This window comes from Dromiciops gliroides, chromosome 2 (assembly GCF_019393635.1).
Source record: "Dromiciops gliroides isolate mDroGli1 chromosome 2, mDroGli1.pri, whole genome shotgun sequence".
In the NCBI taxonomy this organism is placed as follows: domain Eukaryota; kingdom Metazoa; phylum Chordata; class Mammalia; order Microbiotheria; family Microbiotheriidae; genus Dromiciops; species Dromiciops gliroides.
Window position 1 is genome coordinate 37089372 of NC_057862.1, and position 16965 is coordinate 37106336.

Below are 16965 nucleotides of genomic sequence, written 5' to 3' on the forward strand. Positions count from 1 at the left end.
GACCTAAGTAACAGCCTTAAGAATATGAAGTGGTGATGATGAATAGATTTAAGGGATTAGATCTCGTAGATAGAATGCTTGAAGAACGATAGAGGAGGTTTATAATATCGTACAGAGGGCATCAACAACAAAAACATTCCAAAGGAAAATATGAATAAGAAAGCAAATTGGCTTTTTAATGAGGTTTTAGAAATAGCTGAGTAAATAAGAAAAGTAAAAGGGAAAGATATACCCAACTGAATGCAGAATCCCAGAGAATAGCAAAAAAAGAGAAGAGGGTTTTCTTTTTTTTTTCTTTTTTTTTTTAGTGAGGCAATTGGGGTTAAGTGACTTGCCCAAGGTCACACAGCTAGTAAATGTTAAGTGTCTGAGGTCGGATTTGAACTCAGGTCCTCCTGACTCCAGGGCTGGTGCTCTATCCACTGCACCACCTAGCTGCCCCCGAGGGTTTTCTTAAATGAGCAATGCAAAGAAATAGAAAATGATCAAATGGGAAGGACAAAAGATCTCTTCAAGAAATTGAGAGGTATCAAGGGAAAGTTTCATGCAAAACTGGGCATCATAAAAGACAAAAATGGTGGGGATTTAACAGAATCAGAAGAGATTAAGAAGAGTTGGCAAAATACACAAAAGAACTATACAGGAAAGATTTGACCATCACCAAGACATAATTCCAGATTGCTCTCCAAAATGGTTGAATCAGTTCACAGTTACACCAACAATGAATTAGTGTTCCGATGTTTCCACATCTTCTGCTCCAGCATTTGTTGCTTTCCCCTTCAAATATTTTAGCCAATTATAATGATATCTCAAATGGTATTTCAAGGTTATTTTAATTTTCATTTCTCTAATCAACAATGAATTAGAGCATGTTTTCACATGACTATAAATTGTTTTGATTCTGCTTTCTTGATTTCACTAAAGCCTTCAACTGTGTGGATCACAACAAAATGTGGCAAGTCCTTGAAAAGATGGCAGTGTCAGATCATCTTAGTTGTCTCCTGAGGAACCTATATGTGGGTTAAGAAGCAACAGTTGGGGGCAGCTAGATGGCGAAGTGGATAGAGCACTGGCCCTGGAGTCAGGAGTACCTCAGTTCAAATCTGGCCTCAGACACTTAACACTTAACTAGCTGTGTGACCCTGGCCAAGTCACTTAATCCCAATTGCCTCACTAAAGAAGAAGAAGAAGAAGAAAAAGAAGAAGAAGAAGAAGAACCAACAGTTAGAACCAACATAGGACAACGGATTAGTTTAATATTGGAAAAGGAATACAACCGGGCTGCATACTGTCACCTTATTTATTTAACTTATATGCAGGGTACATCATACAAAATACCAGGCTGGATGAATCAAGAGCTAGAATTAATGTTGCTGGGAGAAATATCAACAATCTCAGATATTCAGATGATACCACTGATGAGAGTGAAAGAGGAGAGTGTAAAAGCTGGCTTGAAGCTTAACGTCAAAAAACCTGAGATCTTGACTAGTGGTCCCCTCAGTCCCTTGCAAATAGAAAGAGAAGAAAAGGAAGCAGTGCCCCATTTTATATTCTTGGGCTCAAAGAGCACTGCAGACTGTGACTGCAGCAGTGAAATTAAAAGATGCTTGCTCCTTGGGAGGAAAACTATGGCAAATCTGGACAGCATACTAAGAAGCAGAGATATCACCTTGTCAACAAAGGTCTATACAGTCAAAGCTAGGGTTTTTCCCTGTAGCAATATATGGCTGTGAGAATTGGACTATGAGTAAAGCTGAGAAAGTCCCAGGATCAATGTTTTCAGATTGTGGTGCTGGAGAAGACTTTTGAGAGTTTCTTGAACTGAAAAAAGGTCAAAGCAATCAATACTTAAAGAAATGAATGCAGGTTGCTCACTGAAAAGTCAAATACTGAAGCTGAAGCGTAAATACTTTGGCCACATAATGAGAAGACGGGACTCATTGAAAAAGACTCTGATGGTGGGAAAGAATGAAGGCCAAAGGACAAGGGCACAGCAGAGGATGAATTGGATACTATCTAATGTCATGAAAGCAACAAACATGAACTTGAACAAATTTCAGGAGATAGTGGAGGAAGAAAGTGCTTGTAGTGCTACAGTCCATGGGGTCACAAAGAGTCAGACATGACTGAACCACTGAAAAACAAAAAAGGTGGGGGCAGCTAGGTGGCGCAGTGGATAAAGCACCGTTCCTGGATTTAGGAGGACCGGAGTTCAAATCCGGCCTCAGACACTTGACACTTACTAGCTGTGTAACCCTGGGCAAATCACTTAACGCTCATTGCCCCCCACCAAAAAAACCAACAAAAACAAAAAAGATATAGACCAATCAATATCTTACAAAAATGGGTACAAGATTTATACACAAAGAGTAATACTATAAGAAAATTAGGAGAGCATAGAAAATTTTACCTGGATATGGAAAGAATTTGTGACCAAAGAAAAGATAGTTAATATTATAGGATATGAAATAATTTGGATTATATTAAGTTAAAAAGTTTTACACAAGAAAACCAATGCACCTAAGATTAGAAGGAAAGCAGAAAACTGGCGGGGGGGGGGGGGAATTACAGCAAGTTTCTCTGACAAAGGTCTCATTTCTCAAGTAGAGAACTGAGTCAAATTTATAAGAATACAAGTCATTCCCTAACTGAGAAATGATCAAAGGAAATGAATAGGCAGTTTTCAGACAAAAAAATCAAAACTATCTATAGTCATATAAAAAAGCTCTAAATCACTATTGATTAGAGAAATACAAATTAAAACAACTCTGAGGTACCACTTCACACCTATCAGATTGGTTAATGTGACAGAAAAGGAAAATGATAAATGTTAGAGGGATGTGGGAAAACTAGGACACTAATGTACCATTGATGGAATTGTGATCCAACCATTTTGGAGAGTAATTTTGAACTATGCCCAAATGGCAATAACACTGTGCATACCCTTGGATTCAGCAATACCACTACTAGGTCTATATCCCAAAGAGATCAAAGAGAAAAGAAAAGCATCTATATGTATAAAAATATTTATAGCAGTTTTGTGGTGGCTAAGAATTAGAAATTGAGGGGATGCTCATAAATTGGGAAATGGCTGAACAAATTGTGGTAAATGATTGTGATGGAATACTATTGTTCTATAAGAAATGACAAACAGGATGGTTTCAGAAAAACCCTGGAAGACTTAGATGAACTGATGCAAAGTGAAATGAGCAGAACCAGGAAAACAGTGTGCACAATAACAGAAATATTGTTATGATGATCAGTTTTGAATGCTATTCTCAGCAATATTGTGATCCAAGACAATTCTGAAGGACTTATAATGAAAAATGCTATCCACCTCCAGAAAAAGTACTGATGGAGTTTGAATGCAGATCAAAGCATACTTTTTCATTACTTCCTCTATTTTTTTCTCAGTGTTTTTTTGGTCTGTTTTTTCTTTCACAACATGACAAATATAGAAATGTATTTTGCATGACTGTACAAGTATAAACCATATCAAATTGCTTACTGTATCAGGGAGGGGTCAGGGAAGAGAGGGAGAGAATAAGTTGTTTTTCCACATAATTGGGGAAAATACTAAATTTTTAAAAAGCCCTTCACAGACTGCCTTCAATCCATTTCTCCAGGTTTGTTACACGTTTCTTTCCTTCAGGCACTCTGTGTTCCAGACAAACTGGTCTACTTGCTATTCCTTGAGCATCACAACCCATCTCATGGCTCCATGCCCTTGTCAAGCAGTCTCCTCTGCCTGGAATGTATTCTCTCATTGCAGAGAACCCCTCACATCCTTCCTAGTTTGGTTCATTTGCCATGCCCTACTCAAGGCTCTTTGTAATTGCCTTAGTTATTCTCTTGCTCCAGTTTGGGCTCCAGTCACATTGCATAGACTGTGGTCAAGGCAAACACACAGGCTTTGGGGGGGGGGGGTAACTTACAAAAGGAGAAGGGAAGTAGAAGAAAGAATACATGCAGTCCCACCAGAACCCCAACATCTGGACAGAGGTGGAATACTGGTCAGTGGCTGGAATGGGAAGCAGAACACTCGATTCAAAGGACCCTGAGCAACCATACAGTATCTTTTATATACCATTGCTTCCCTGGCTACTTGACCTTGTTGCACAATAGTCTTTCCTAGTAAGGTTTTGGAGATCAGGAAAAGGAAGCATAAAAAAAGGAAGAGGAATGGAAAAGGAAGGCAACTCATGCCTTTTTGCCCACTCAGTGTAGGTGTTTGGCCACAAGGTCAAGGATCACATTTTGATTTAGCAGTCACATGACTTGGGATGGTGGCCAACCTCCACTGCTGCTAGTATTCCTCCCACTCAAATTATTTTGCTATCTGTCTGTCTATTTATGTGTAATGGAGGGATGGGCCAATGAGGACTCAGTCCTTAAAGCATATGCTGATTTGTTTTCCCTGGTGACTTACAAAAAGCATGCACAATGTTCCCTGCAGGTTTCAGCCCCACTGTAGAGACTTGGTGCATCTACTCTCAGCCATGAACGACTGAGAGGTTGTCTACTTCAGGCTGGTAGTGTGGTACTGAAGAGTCTTCTACTTCTCCTTGGCTGAAGAAGTGTAAATGAGGATTTGTACCCAGAAGTCTGCACATTCCTCTCACTTACTTCCCTGAAACCTTTTCATTAAGAATGGATGCTCGGGGGCGGCGCAGTGGATAAAGCACCGGTCCTGGATTCAGGAGTACCTGAGTTCAAATCTGGCCTCAGACACTTACTAGCTGTGTGACCCTGGGCAAGTCACTTAACCCCCATTGCCCTGCCAAAAAAAAAAAAAAAAAAAAAGAATGGATGCTGTGGGGGGCGGCTAGGTGGCGCACCGGCCTTGGAGTCAGGACTCCCTGAGTTCAAATCCGGCCTCAGACACTTGACACTTACTAGCTGTGTGACCCTGGGCAAGTCACTTAACCCCAATTGCCTCACTAAAAAACAAAACAAAACAAAAAAGAATGGATGCTGTGGGGGACATCTGGGTGGCTCAGTGGATAAAGCACCAGCCCTGGATTCAGGACTCCCTGAGTTCAAATCCGGCCTCAGACACTTGACACTTACTAGCTGTGTGACCCTGGGGCAAGTCACTTAACCTCCATTGCCCTGCAAAAAAAAAAAAAAAAAAAAGAATGGATGCTGTGAATCTCTGACAGGGAGAAAGGCTGAACAACCTACTTCCTACTCAGTTGTCATGTGTCCAAGAATATATAGCCCCTCTCACTCCTTTATGACTTTTGTGTTTATTCTTCCCTAAATATAAATTAAACAGGTATCCAGAGATAGAGATAGCCAAGTCGTGCTGTGGATAGAGTTCTGGTTTCAGGAAGATCTAAGTTTAAATTAGGTCTTGGACACTTACTAGCTGTGTGACCCTGGGCAAAACTTAACCTCCATTTTCCTCAGTTTCCTCAACTGCAAAATGGGAATAATAATAGCACTTACCTTCCAGAGTTGCTGTGAGGATCATATGAGAAAATATGTAAGGTTCTTTGCAAATCTGAAAGTACTATAGAAATGCAAGTTATTATTAGACTAAACCAGGTTATGACCTTGTGATCCCAGGAAGGTTGGAAGAGCTGTCAGTAGTCCCTCACCATCATGAGAATTGGTAGCAAAGGACTACTGGAACTGCTAACAACTGTAGGTGAGTTCACTGAGAAATGACCAGTGTTAAGGGCTAAAATTTTAGCTATACTGTCCAAAATATCTAGTGAATGGTCGCCAATAAATTATAAGCTTTAGCAAGAGTTAGGCTTTTAAGCATTTATTAAGGAGAATAGGAATTTAGTAAAGAGAGAGAGAAAGGCCTACATTCATCTATCTATTAAAGGGAAAGCGCATTTCTAGCTCCCTTCTCCACCGGAGTCCTCAGGAAAGAGCTCATTCAGAGTGCCAGGCTCCCCCTTCTTCCTCCCACAAGGAAACATCACTTCCTGACGCTAAAGAAAAGACGCATGGTCTTGCCCTATGTGATGTTTAAAATCTAAATTGTGGTCGCCTTAAATTAGAAGCTTCAGCACCAGTCTTTGGGCATTAAACATTTATTAAAGCATACAGGTGTTCGCAAGGAGTTCAGAAAGTTAAGAAAAAGCCTATCTCGCATAGAGTTCCAACCTGGTTGGGTTCTTCCTCAAGTCCTCCTCCAGGAGCCTGCTTTAATCAGGAACTGTCCAGCAAGCTGACTGTGGAAGCTTTTTATAGTTCTGGAACAGAGGCGGTCCTTACACACTGCTTCAAGCTGATTGGTTGGCATCATCCAAATCCATTGGTTCTGAAGGTGTTCTCAAGTTGTGATTACAATCCAGTTAACTTGAAGTAGGCTAATCAGCAGTTAATCACTCTCACTTGATTCAATCAGTCTAGATTAATCTCCAGGTGGGTCTTTGAGTATCTGCTAAATCTAATTATTTCATCACACCTCAAAGACCTTCACTTCAAGGCGGAGCTTTTCTACAGTAAATCTCCAGCAGGTGGTGTCATTCCAATCGTTACACCAGCTTGACCCAGTCTAATAGCAGATGGACCTGTCGTCTGAGACACTAAGTCCTCTAAGGGAGTAACTTATCCACCAGCCAAACCACACCCAGAAGGGAACTCTGAGATCATACTGAGGGGAGCAAAAGATTCTTTGGGTCAAGAACTTGAAAGGTATCCCTCTGTTTCACACATTTCTTACATGTGTTTCTCAGTACTTTGTACTTCAAGTCTGAGCTCACGCTCCCTAGGTACTAACTATGCATGCACAGAGGAGATCACACTCCCCTTTTGAAGCATTATTTTTTAAAATATCTTTTATTTATGTTACACCTTCTTAATAAATATCCTTTTGTAAAAGCTAAATGATATTATTTAATCAGTATGAGGAGCACACCATATGGGGGCTCATGAGCAAGACTGTTAGAATTTGGGGGCAGCTAGGTGACACAGTGGATAAAGCACCAGCCTTGAATGCAAGAGGACCTGAGTTCAAATTCGGCCTCAGACACTTGACACTTATTAGCTGTGTGACCCTGGGCGAGTCACTTAACCTTCATTGCCCCCCCAAAAAAACCCAACCCCAAAACAAACAAACAAAAACAACCCCAAAAAATCCCAAAAGACTGTTAGAATTCCAATAGTGGAAGTTGGGAATTAGTCCAGGAGAGTGTACTACATGTGTATATACATGCCGCTTCTCTCAATAGAACACAACACCTTTGAAAATGTGAACTGTTTTGGTATTGTGTCTGTAGTCCCAGGCCCTGGTACTTGGCAGGTACTTAAGGCTTGTTAAGTGAATACATGCAAGACTTTGCTGAAGAAACCATGAAAATGGTCCCTCATCTCAAGAAGCTTCTAGTCTAAGTAAGAAGCAAGGAACCGGCAAGATCTAAGAAGGGTTTTAAGATGACTCTGTAAGCTCAAAGCACAAAATCACACAGAATTTCAGAATTGAAGGAGACAGAAGTAGCCATTGAATCCAGCCTGTACTTGGAACAGAATCCTAGCCACCACACCATAGGCAAAGGGTCATGTAACGATTGGAATGATGCCACCTGCTGGATACTTACTGTTCTGTTCTGCCCATGAAGCGAAGGTCTTTGAGGGCAAGACCAGGCGTCAGGAAGTGACGCGGGCTAGTGGGAGGAGGAAGGAAGAGACTGGCGCTCGGTCTCACGCTCCTTCCTCTGGACTCTGGGGGAGAAGGGAGCTAGAAATGTGCTCTCCCTTTAATAGATAGGAATCTAGGCCTTTCTCTCTCTCTACCAAATTCTTATTCTCCTTAATAAATGCTTAAAAATCTAACTCTTGCTAAAGCTTATAATTTATTGGCGACCACTCATTAGATATTTTAGACAGTTTAGCTAGAATTTTAGCCCTTAACAGTCATCCAGTCTTTGCCTGAAGACCTCCAGTGTTGGGAAACATAAACAACTACTATGGGCAGGGAACTATGCCACGGGGAAGAGATCAAGGTAATTAAGGTCTGGTTTCTGCTCTCAGTCAGTTTGGCAAGAAGGGGCGCAAACCATATCAGAATCAGAAAACCTGGGTTTGAATATCAAGTCGGCTATTTAGGACCTCTAAACCTGGATGAATGGTTTAACCTTTCGGAGCCTCAGTTTCTTCAACTATAAGATGAAAGCGTTGTATTAGCTGACATCTAGGAGCCCTTGGAAGTCTTATTATGTGACCTTATCAGCAAATACACATCAAAGCCATGGCTTTGCCACACTTATCGTGGAACTTCCCTTAACACACAGGACTTCTTCACCCGGGAACATCCAAGCACTCTGGCTTGCCTTTATAACCTAGACTGGGCCTCTGCAAGGCCTGCCCCCTTCTCCTTTTGTGAGCTCTTTCTGGGGCCTAAATTTTGTAGGAGGGCCGAGCTGGTCAGGCAGCGACTGTCTTGTTTTATGTTATGCATAGCCCCAGAATTTAACACAATGCCTGATGCATAGTAAACGCTTAATAGAGACTTGTTTCCTTTTCCTCCTTCCTTCCTTCCTTCCTCCCCCGCTCCCAGTACAATATAATAACTATGAAACGTGGCCTGAAGTAATGGAGAGAGTCAATTTAAATTTAGGAAGACCTGTATTCAAGTCCTACTCTGACACACGTTAGACCACTAACTCCTTTGTGCCTCGGGTAACTCTCTCTATAAGTTGCAGAGATGGGTGGCTAGGTGACGCAGTAGATAAAGCACCGGCCCTGGATTCAGGAGGACCTAAGTTCAATCTGTGTCAGATACTTGACACTAGCTGTGTGACCGTGGGCAAGTCACTTAACCCTCATTGCCCTGTTAAAAAAAAATAAAGAATAAGTTGCTGAGAATGTGACCATTTATATTGATAGAGGAAGTTCCCAATACCAACAACATCAAACGTCCTGCTCTTTCCATTAGATAGTATTTGAATCCAATCTCAATGGCTAGGTAGGATTTCCAAACCGCAAAGGGACAAGGGGTAGTTTTTCAGTTTTATAGATCCCAACACACACACACACACACACACACACACACACACTGATATCTAGACTTGTTCTGTTAGCTTCTTGCTAAGAATTCCTTTTTCCCATGTGGAGCCTAGCTAGAGGCAATTAACTATCTGCTAAGGTCCTCTCCACACTGATTCCCTAATGTTGCTATCACCGTATGGGAGGACAAAAGAGTCCCAAGCTGTATGCAGTGTCCCAAGTTCAAAGTATCAGTGGAGAGTGCCAGCTTTGATCTCAGGATCAGTATTTATTCTTTCCACACTGCTGAAATCCAGATACAAGGCCCCTCCTCTAGGATCTTCCAGACCAATGGATTCCACGTGGGATGCATGCCTATCCCATCTAGTAACTCATCCTCACACACTATGGGCAGATGCCCATACTTAAGTGTATAAGGAGGAAGGGGAAACTCAAGAGATGAGAAGGAGCTATCAGAAAGGTGGGAGGAGAACTAGTTAAGAACAATGTAATGGAAAAAAGTGTTGGAGAAGGGATACTCAATAGTGTTAAAGGCTGCAGAAAGGTCAGGAAGAGGCCTGGGAAGATGCTATTGGACTTAGTGATTAGGAAGTTATTAGTGATTTTTAGAAAAAGCAGTTTCAGTAGAATGGTAGAGGTCTAAGACAGATCACCTAGAGACCTAAACATATTTGTAGGAAGAAAAGGAGTTGGTAGAATGGGAGAGGTTGAAGATGAGAGAGAATGAAGATGCTGGATGGCACAAGATCCTGGAGGAAACAGGATGAGGTAGGTTCAAGGATACAGGTGAGGAAGGTCATTTACATAGACCTGGAAAGGATGCCACCTCTCTGATACTGGTAGGAGAGACTTATAAACTCTCAGGGATCATCTAGGCCAGCCCCCTCATTCCACAGATGGGTAAACTGAGTCTCAGAGAGCACAAACAACTTGCCTCAATTTACATTGTAAATAAGTTCCAGAGCTAGGATACTTGTACCCAACTCCTCTGACTCCACATGGATGCTATCTCAGCTCTACAAAACCTATAAAACCATAGCTTCTGAGCCCTGGGGTGGTGGGGGGAGAGGGAGCTCATAATAGATGGCCTCGATCAAGGAAGAGGTGAACAGCATCAGAAGCTTCAGAAACACAGAGGAGTAGGAATGCAGAGAAAGGCCACTGGATTCATACATCTGTTTGTATACTAAAAGATGAACATGCTTAATAGAGACAGACTTTTCTTAGCCTTGGGGAAGAAAAATAAGAAGAAAGAGTTGAAATGAATAAAGCTTATTAAAGGCTCAGCTGTGTCAGTTTGACAGCTATAAAAATAGAACATTGAGAGAATGGAAGAACACCACATATTGGCAACAGAGGAATTTATTTATCAGAAGTAACCAAAGGGAAAAAAAAAATCCTCAGATCCCACTAATGGGAAAAAGCAACCCAGACATTCAATCTGCCCTACATGCAAATCCTCAGATGAAGCAAAATATCACAGAATCAAAGCTTCCAACTTTTCAGAAGGGATCTTGGAGACCGGGGGGAACCAACTTGAACCTGAATCTCCAGGGAGGGACCACCCAGCAGAGGGTTTCTTGAAGACCTCTAATGAAGACCACCTTGATATGTTGTTTCCTTACCAAGAATAAATCTTTGAGCTGTTACTTTGAGAAGTTTGAGCCTCATCCTGTCCCCTAGGGCCAAGCGGAATAATCCCAACCCTGCTGCTCCTGGTGATGGTACTTCCAACTGTGGAAGTCAGGCTATTTGCCAGCCCTGCCCCAAGTCGGTCCTCAGTCCTCCAGGCTGCCCAATGCCAGTTTCTTCCCAGGATCTTCAGGTGGGACATGGTCTCCAGCCTTCTCCCTACCCTGGTAACCCTCTTCTGGACCCTCTCCATCACACCTGTAATGTCCCCCAAAATGGGCTGGTCTGAAGTAAATGCTGGATTCCTGATATGGTCTGACCAGGAGAAGGTAAACTCTAATTGCCCTTACTTTTAGTATTCTGCCTTTCTGACTGACCTACAACACCAGCAGCAAGTTCCATCTACTCCCTTTTCCTTTCTTTGTGTTTGGGCTGCTACAGTCACCATTTTGGACTCAGAGGATCATAGACCAAGAGTTGGAAATGGCTTTAATGGTGATCTCTTTCACTCCCTGCCCCTCCCCCATTCACAATTTTACAGATTGGGAAACTGAGCTCCAGAAAATGGAAGAGGCCACAGTCACACAGTAACAGAGGGTGGACTTAAAAAAAAAGTTTTATAGATGTACTTTATTTTTTCCATTCCATTACAGACGTTTACATATTATCCTCACTGTTGAGAGGGCTCTTCTAACAAAACAAAACAATTAAGCAAAACTAACAATGCACTGACCTCATCTGAAAGGGTATGCAATCATCCTACATCTGTAGCATCATTCCAAACTCAATTTTTAAAATTGCTTTTTTAATGAACAAAAATGTAGTCTATCTCCCTTCTGCATTCTACTCCACCTCATTAGAGGAAAAAAGAAAAGAAAAGAAAAACAAACTCCTTATAACAGATATGCACAGTGAAGCAAAACAAATTCCCTTATCTGCAATAAACAAAAATATCAATGTCGGCCTCTCTGACTTGGTGTGTGCCTAAGATCACATGAGTCACCAGACCCTGATGATTCACTGACCAGATGCATCTCCAGATGGAAATAAGGCAGGCCATGTCCGGAGAAGCCTGGTGCCATCGTTTCCTTATCCCATATTCTTGTTTCTGTTAGGGCAAAGTAAACCTCTATTACATGTTCAAAAATATCTATCTAGCAATGTCTCATTCTGAACCTTAAATTTATCACCTCTCTGTCAGGTTGTAAATGGGCATGTTTCATCCTTGGTCCTCTGGGATCAGGGATGGTTATTGTATCGATCATCGTTCTCACAGCTTTCAAAGTTGTTTGTTTTTACAGTGTTGTGGTTACTGTATAAATTGCTCTCCTAGTTCTGCCGATTTCATCCTTCATCGGTTTACAAAAATCCTCAAAATGTTCATTTTCATTATATTGATGTTCTAGTATAAATTGTTCTCCTTGTTCTGCTTACTTCCCTCCACATCAGTTCATATAAATATTTCTACGTCTTTTTGAAATCATCTCTTTCCTCATTTCTTATAGCACTACAGTACTCCATCATATTCATAGACCACAACTGATTTGACCATTCCTTAATTGATGGCCATCTTTTTAGTTTCTGTTTGGTTTTTTCCCTCCCCTCTGCCCACACAGAAGCTGCTATAAATATTCTTGTATATATAAAATCTTTTCCCATTTCTTTGATATCTTTGGGGGTATAGGCCTAGCGGTGGTATAGTTGGGTCAAAGGGCTTGTGCTTTTTTGCATATCATCCCAAAATGCTTACTAGAATAATTTTACCCTTTCACAGATCCACCAACAGTGCATTAATATGCCTATTTTCTCACAGTCTCCCACATTTATTATTTTTCTTTGTGGGGTTGGAAGAAGCATTTTTGCCAATCTGATCTGTGTAAAGTGGAATATCAGAATTGCTTTAATTTTCAATTCTCTAATTAGTAGTGATTTGGGAGCATTTTTTTTTTCCATATGGCTATAGACAGCCTGGGTTTCTTTCTTTAAGAATTGCCCATTCAAATCTTTTGACCATTTATTACTTGGGGAATGACTCTTACTCTTATTCATATGAACCAGTTCTTTATGTATCTTGGAAATGAGATCTTTATCAGAGAAACTTGCTGAAAAGATTTTTTGCAACAGAGCTGTTTTCCTTTTAGTCTTAGTTTTACTGGATTTATTTGTGTAATAATCAAAATGACCCATTTTCTCTTCTGTAAACCTCAATCACTTCTTTAGTCGTGAACTTTTCTCCTACACACTGATCTGAGAGGAATTTTTTTTCTCTCATTTGTTTGTGATACATCAAGTTGGGTTCAAGGCAACAGATGTGACCTCATATCTAGGTCATGTGGCCCTTTGGAGTTTATCTTGGGATAAAGCACGTGGTATTGTAAATAAATCTAATTTCTTCCATGCTGCTGTCCAATTTTCCTAACAGTTTTTTTTTCAAATAGTGAGTCTTTGTGCTTATTAAATACTAAGAGGGCACTAGACACTTTCGCTTCTCTACTATGTTTAGTCTAGTTTGCGGATCAACCTCCCTATTTTTTTACCAACCACTACTAAAATATTTTAAGAATTACTGATTTGCACTATAATTTAAGATCTGGTGCTGTTAGACCTCCTTTATTTCCATTTCTTTCCATCATTTCCCCTAAGGTTCTTGACCGTTTTTTCCTCTACAGAATAATAATGATTAGAGCTATCATTTATATAGTGCTTACTCTGTGTGTCAGGCACTATGAGCAGTGCTTTACAATGATTATTTCATTTGATCCTCACAACAACCCTGGAAGGTAGGTATTATTATGATCCTCACTTTACAGATGAGAAAACTGAAGCATACAGAAGTCAAGTGGCTTGTCCAGAGTCACACAGAAAATAAGTGTCTAAAGTCAAAACGGAACTCAGGTTTTCCTGACTCTAGACCTAGTGTTGTATCCACAGTACCATACTTCTGCTTCAAATATGAATAGTACTACTTATTATTATTTTACTTTTTTTTAGTATAAAGAGCCCTTTTAAACTTAAAAGTCAAGTTCCCTCCCCCAACATTAAAATAGTCTGCTAATAATATCTATTGGGGAAATCCACAATGACAAAAATCTAGTATTTTGAACTCTTTTGTCCATAACTTTATGGACTTGAGGAACTGAGAGACTAAGAGTTTTTTTTTTAATTATAAGGTATGTTATTTTTAAAAATTTTTTTTCCGTTACATGTAAAGATAGTTCTCAACTTTTGTTTATACAAGCTTTACAATTTCAGATTTTTCTCCCTCCCTCCCCTCACTCCCCCCTCCCCTAGACAGCAGGTAATCTGATGAGACTCAGTGTTTAATTGATTTGCTCAGTCACCCAGTGTCAAAGGTCAAACTTCACCATTTGTGACTGTCAGGGCTGCCTCCCTAATCTGAATTCATATACTTTACAATTCATTTGTATTTTATTAATCACAATAGTACCTCCATCCACTTGGAAAAATGTAGTCTGTGTATGGAGAGTGCTAGGCTTAAAAACATTAACTAGGTAAGTGCCCCACAAGAAGTCACTTAACTTTATACAACTTTCTAGGGTTTATACAGTAGGTTTCTAGATGGGTTGTAATCTGTATGAGTGAAGAGAGTTCTCATACTGGGACTTCCAAACACATTTATGAAACCTTTTTCTTGGAGTAATTCCTCACCTCCTCAGGAACTCTGAGCCCACTGATGAATTGGGAAGCCCTGTTAGGAGCTACACCGATTTAACTAAAATAAACCAGGCTCTAGACTGAGAGACTTGATTTTCTGCTGGTGCCATTAACAGGCTGTATGCTCTTCCTCTCGAAAGAGATCACTAGGGTCAGGAATATGAGAACCTGGGGTCAAGTCCCAGCTCTGCCACTTTACTAATTCTGTGACCTTAGGCAAGTCATTAGCTCATTCGGCCTTAGTTTCCTCACCTATAAAATGAAGGGTTAGAGTCAGTGACCAACAGGGTCCCTTCCAACTCTCCAAGTCTAGGTTTCATTGCTTTCTTCCCGAAGTCCATAAATCAGGCATCCTATTTCTTTATCCCAGACCTGACTCGGGAGTCTTGGGTTAACCTCTGCTTGGGTTTCATCTTCCTCAAAGTCTTACTGTACCCTGACAGAATGATCATCTCTTCATCAAGTCACCAAACACAGGAAGTGGCTGCCGGACGCCAGGCCCTGTGCTTACGCTGAGGAGGCAAAAAAAGGACAAAAGCCAGCCCGGTCCTCAAAGAGCTCACCAGGGGAAACGACACGCAAAGAGCTATGGGCAAACGACAGAGACACAGGAGGCATCGGGCAGAATCTCTGAGAAAAGGCGCGAAGATGAAAGGGGATCGGGAGAAACTTCTTGCAGAAAACGAGATTTTAGCTCGAAGGAAGCAGGAGCTTAGCGGCTGACGTGTATATTAGAATATATTCTGAAGAGATGCAAAGGAATCTCAAAGCGCAGGCACTGGCACTAAAGGGAATCGAGAAAGGCTTCTTGCAGAAGCTGGAATCCAAGCCGAGTCTGGAAGGGAGCCCAGAGGGAGAGGCGAGGAGGGCGCGTTCTAGGCAAGAGGAACAGCTAAGGCAAAGACATGGAGTGGGGAGGGGCAGAGTCCCGTGTGAGGAGGAATAGACTGGAGGCCAGTCACTGAATCGCAGAGTACCTAGAGGGGATTGGGGGGGGGGGGACCGGGAGGGGGGGGGGACCGGGAGGGGGGTGGGGGGAGGGTCTAGGAAATGGAAAGAGCAAGGGGATGTCGAGTCATAAGGCCAGGGTTTAAATTCTCTTTGTGATACTCCCCGTGTGTCCTTGTGCAAGTCACTTAGTTTCTTCATCTGGAAAATTAGGGATTTTCTAACTCTAGGATCCTATTATATAAGCAATCAATCAATCAATAAGCAATTTATTAAGTGAAATGTGCCAGGCACTGCTAGGAATGTTAAGACAAAATGAAGTCGACCTTGCCCTCTAGGTAGTTACATGCTATAAGGGAGGAAACATTATAAGGATCTACAAAATATATCCAAAGACCATGGTCCTGCAATATAAAACCACAGAACCTTAATCTCTGTGCCTCAGTTTCCTCATCTGTAAAATGAGCCAGTTGGACTAAATGTCGGCCACGATCTCTTGCATATTAAACTCTCTGCGAAGGTTCCCTGAAGAAGCCGCCCCGGCCCAACCCCGCGCTCCCAGAGGCAGGGGGTCACAAAAGCACGGATGGTCAATCTTCCGTGATTTCATTCCCTGCCTCAGCAGCTACAGTCTCGGGTCTGGGTTCTGTAAGCAAGGGTTTTTCCTGGCGATCTGCAAGCCAAGGCAAAGAAGTAACTAGTAGATTTACCAGCAGGGCAGTTGCAGGAATGAAACGGGGGAAAAGGTACTCACCACTAGGGGGAGGTGACATTCTTGCGAAATCATAGGACTAGCCTCAGAGTTGGAAGGGGGGGTGGGGGGGCCGGGGGGCCGGGGGCGGGGCGGGTCTTAAAAATCACCCGCCAGAGAAACGCAGAATCAAAAAAGTTCAGCCCAAACTCCATAGAAGTCGCGAAAAAACTTTCCCGAAGCAAAAAGTGTTCGGTGAAGCATTCTGCTCAGACAGCAATTCATCACACGCCTTAAAAGGAAGTGCGGCTTCTACTCTATGAAGGGACAGGGAAAAGCCTAAATTTCCGACCTGCCCGGCTAGCTCAGTCGGTAGAGCATGGGACTCTTAATCCCAGGGTCGTGGGTTCGAGCCCCACGTTGGGCGGATAGTAATTTTTCTCAGGCCATATTTTAGCCCCAGTTTACCAAAAGGAAAAAAACAACTCCAGATCCATTTGGAACCTTAGTGGAACCAGAAGGTTAGAAAGTAGCCAGGGCAGAACCCGGGAAAGACGCGGGAAATCCTTAGGCGCGCTGCGTCACTACTTTCACCCAGCATGTGGCGGGGCTGGGCAGTCCTCAAGCCGTCAGTTTAGCTAAGTCTGTTTCCCAGGAGAGGCCTTAAAGGGCAGGGTGAACGGCTAGAGAGGAGCCTCTTGGATTTCGGCAACGCTAAAGTACCTGGAAAGTGAACTGATGGTTCCCGTCTCCGCCCGGACCAGGGTTTCTAATTCATCTCCCCTCATTCCCCAGGCTTCTTACACCCAACTGGTCGCTACGCCCTCTTCGATCCAGTGTTTGCAGTCTCAAGAGCAAGACCTTCATTCTCTGGGCTCCGGGCATTCTCTCTGGCCGTCCCCCACGCCTGGACCGCTCTGCCTCCTCCGCGGTGACTACGGACCCCCCTGGCTTCCTTGAAGTCCCAGCCAAGATCCCACCTTGTACAAGAAGCCTTCTCCAACCCCTCTTGCTCCGTTAATTATCTCCTATTTATTCTGTATATAGCTTGC

The 16965-nt window shown here is 42.2% G+C and overlaps 1 non-coding gene across 1 annotated transcript; it reads left to right on the forward strand.

The window, feature by feature from the left end:
* The first annotated feature begins 16267 nt into the window (after positions 1–16267).
* On the forward strand, positions 16268–16340 carry TRNAK-CUU. Its single transcript has one exon. It is a non-coding gene; the product is annotated as a tRNA-Lys (tRNA).
* The last annotated feature ends 625 nt before the right edge of the window (positions 16341–16965 follow it).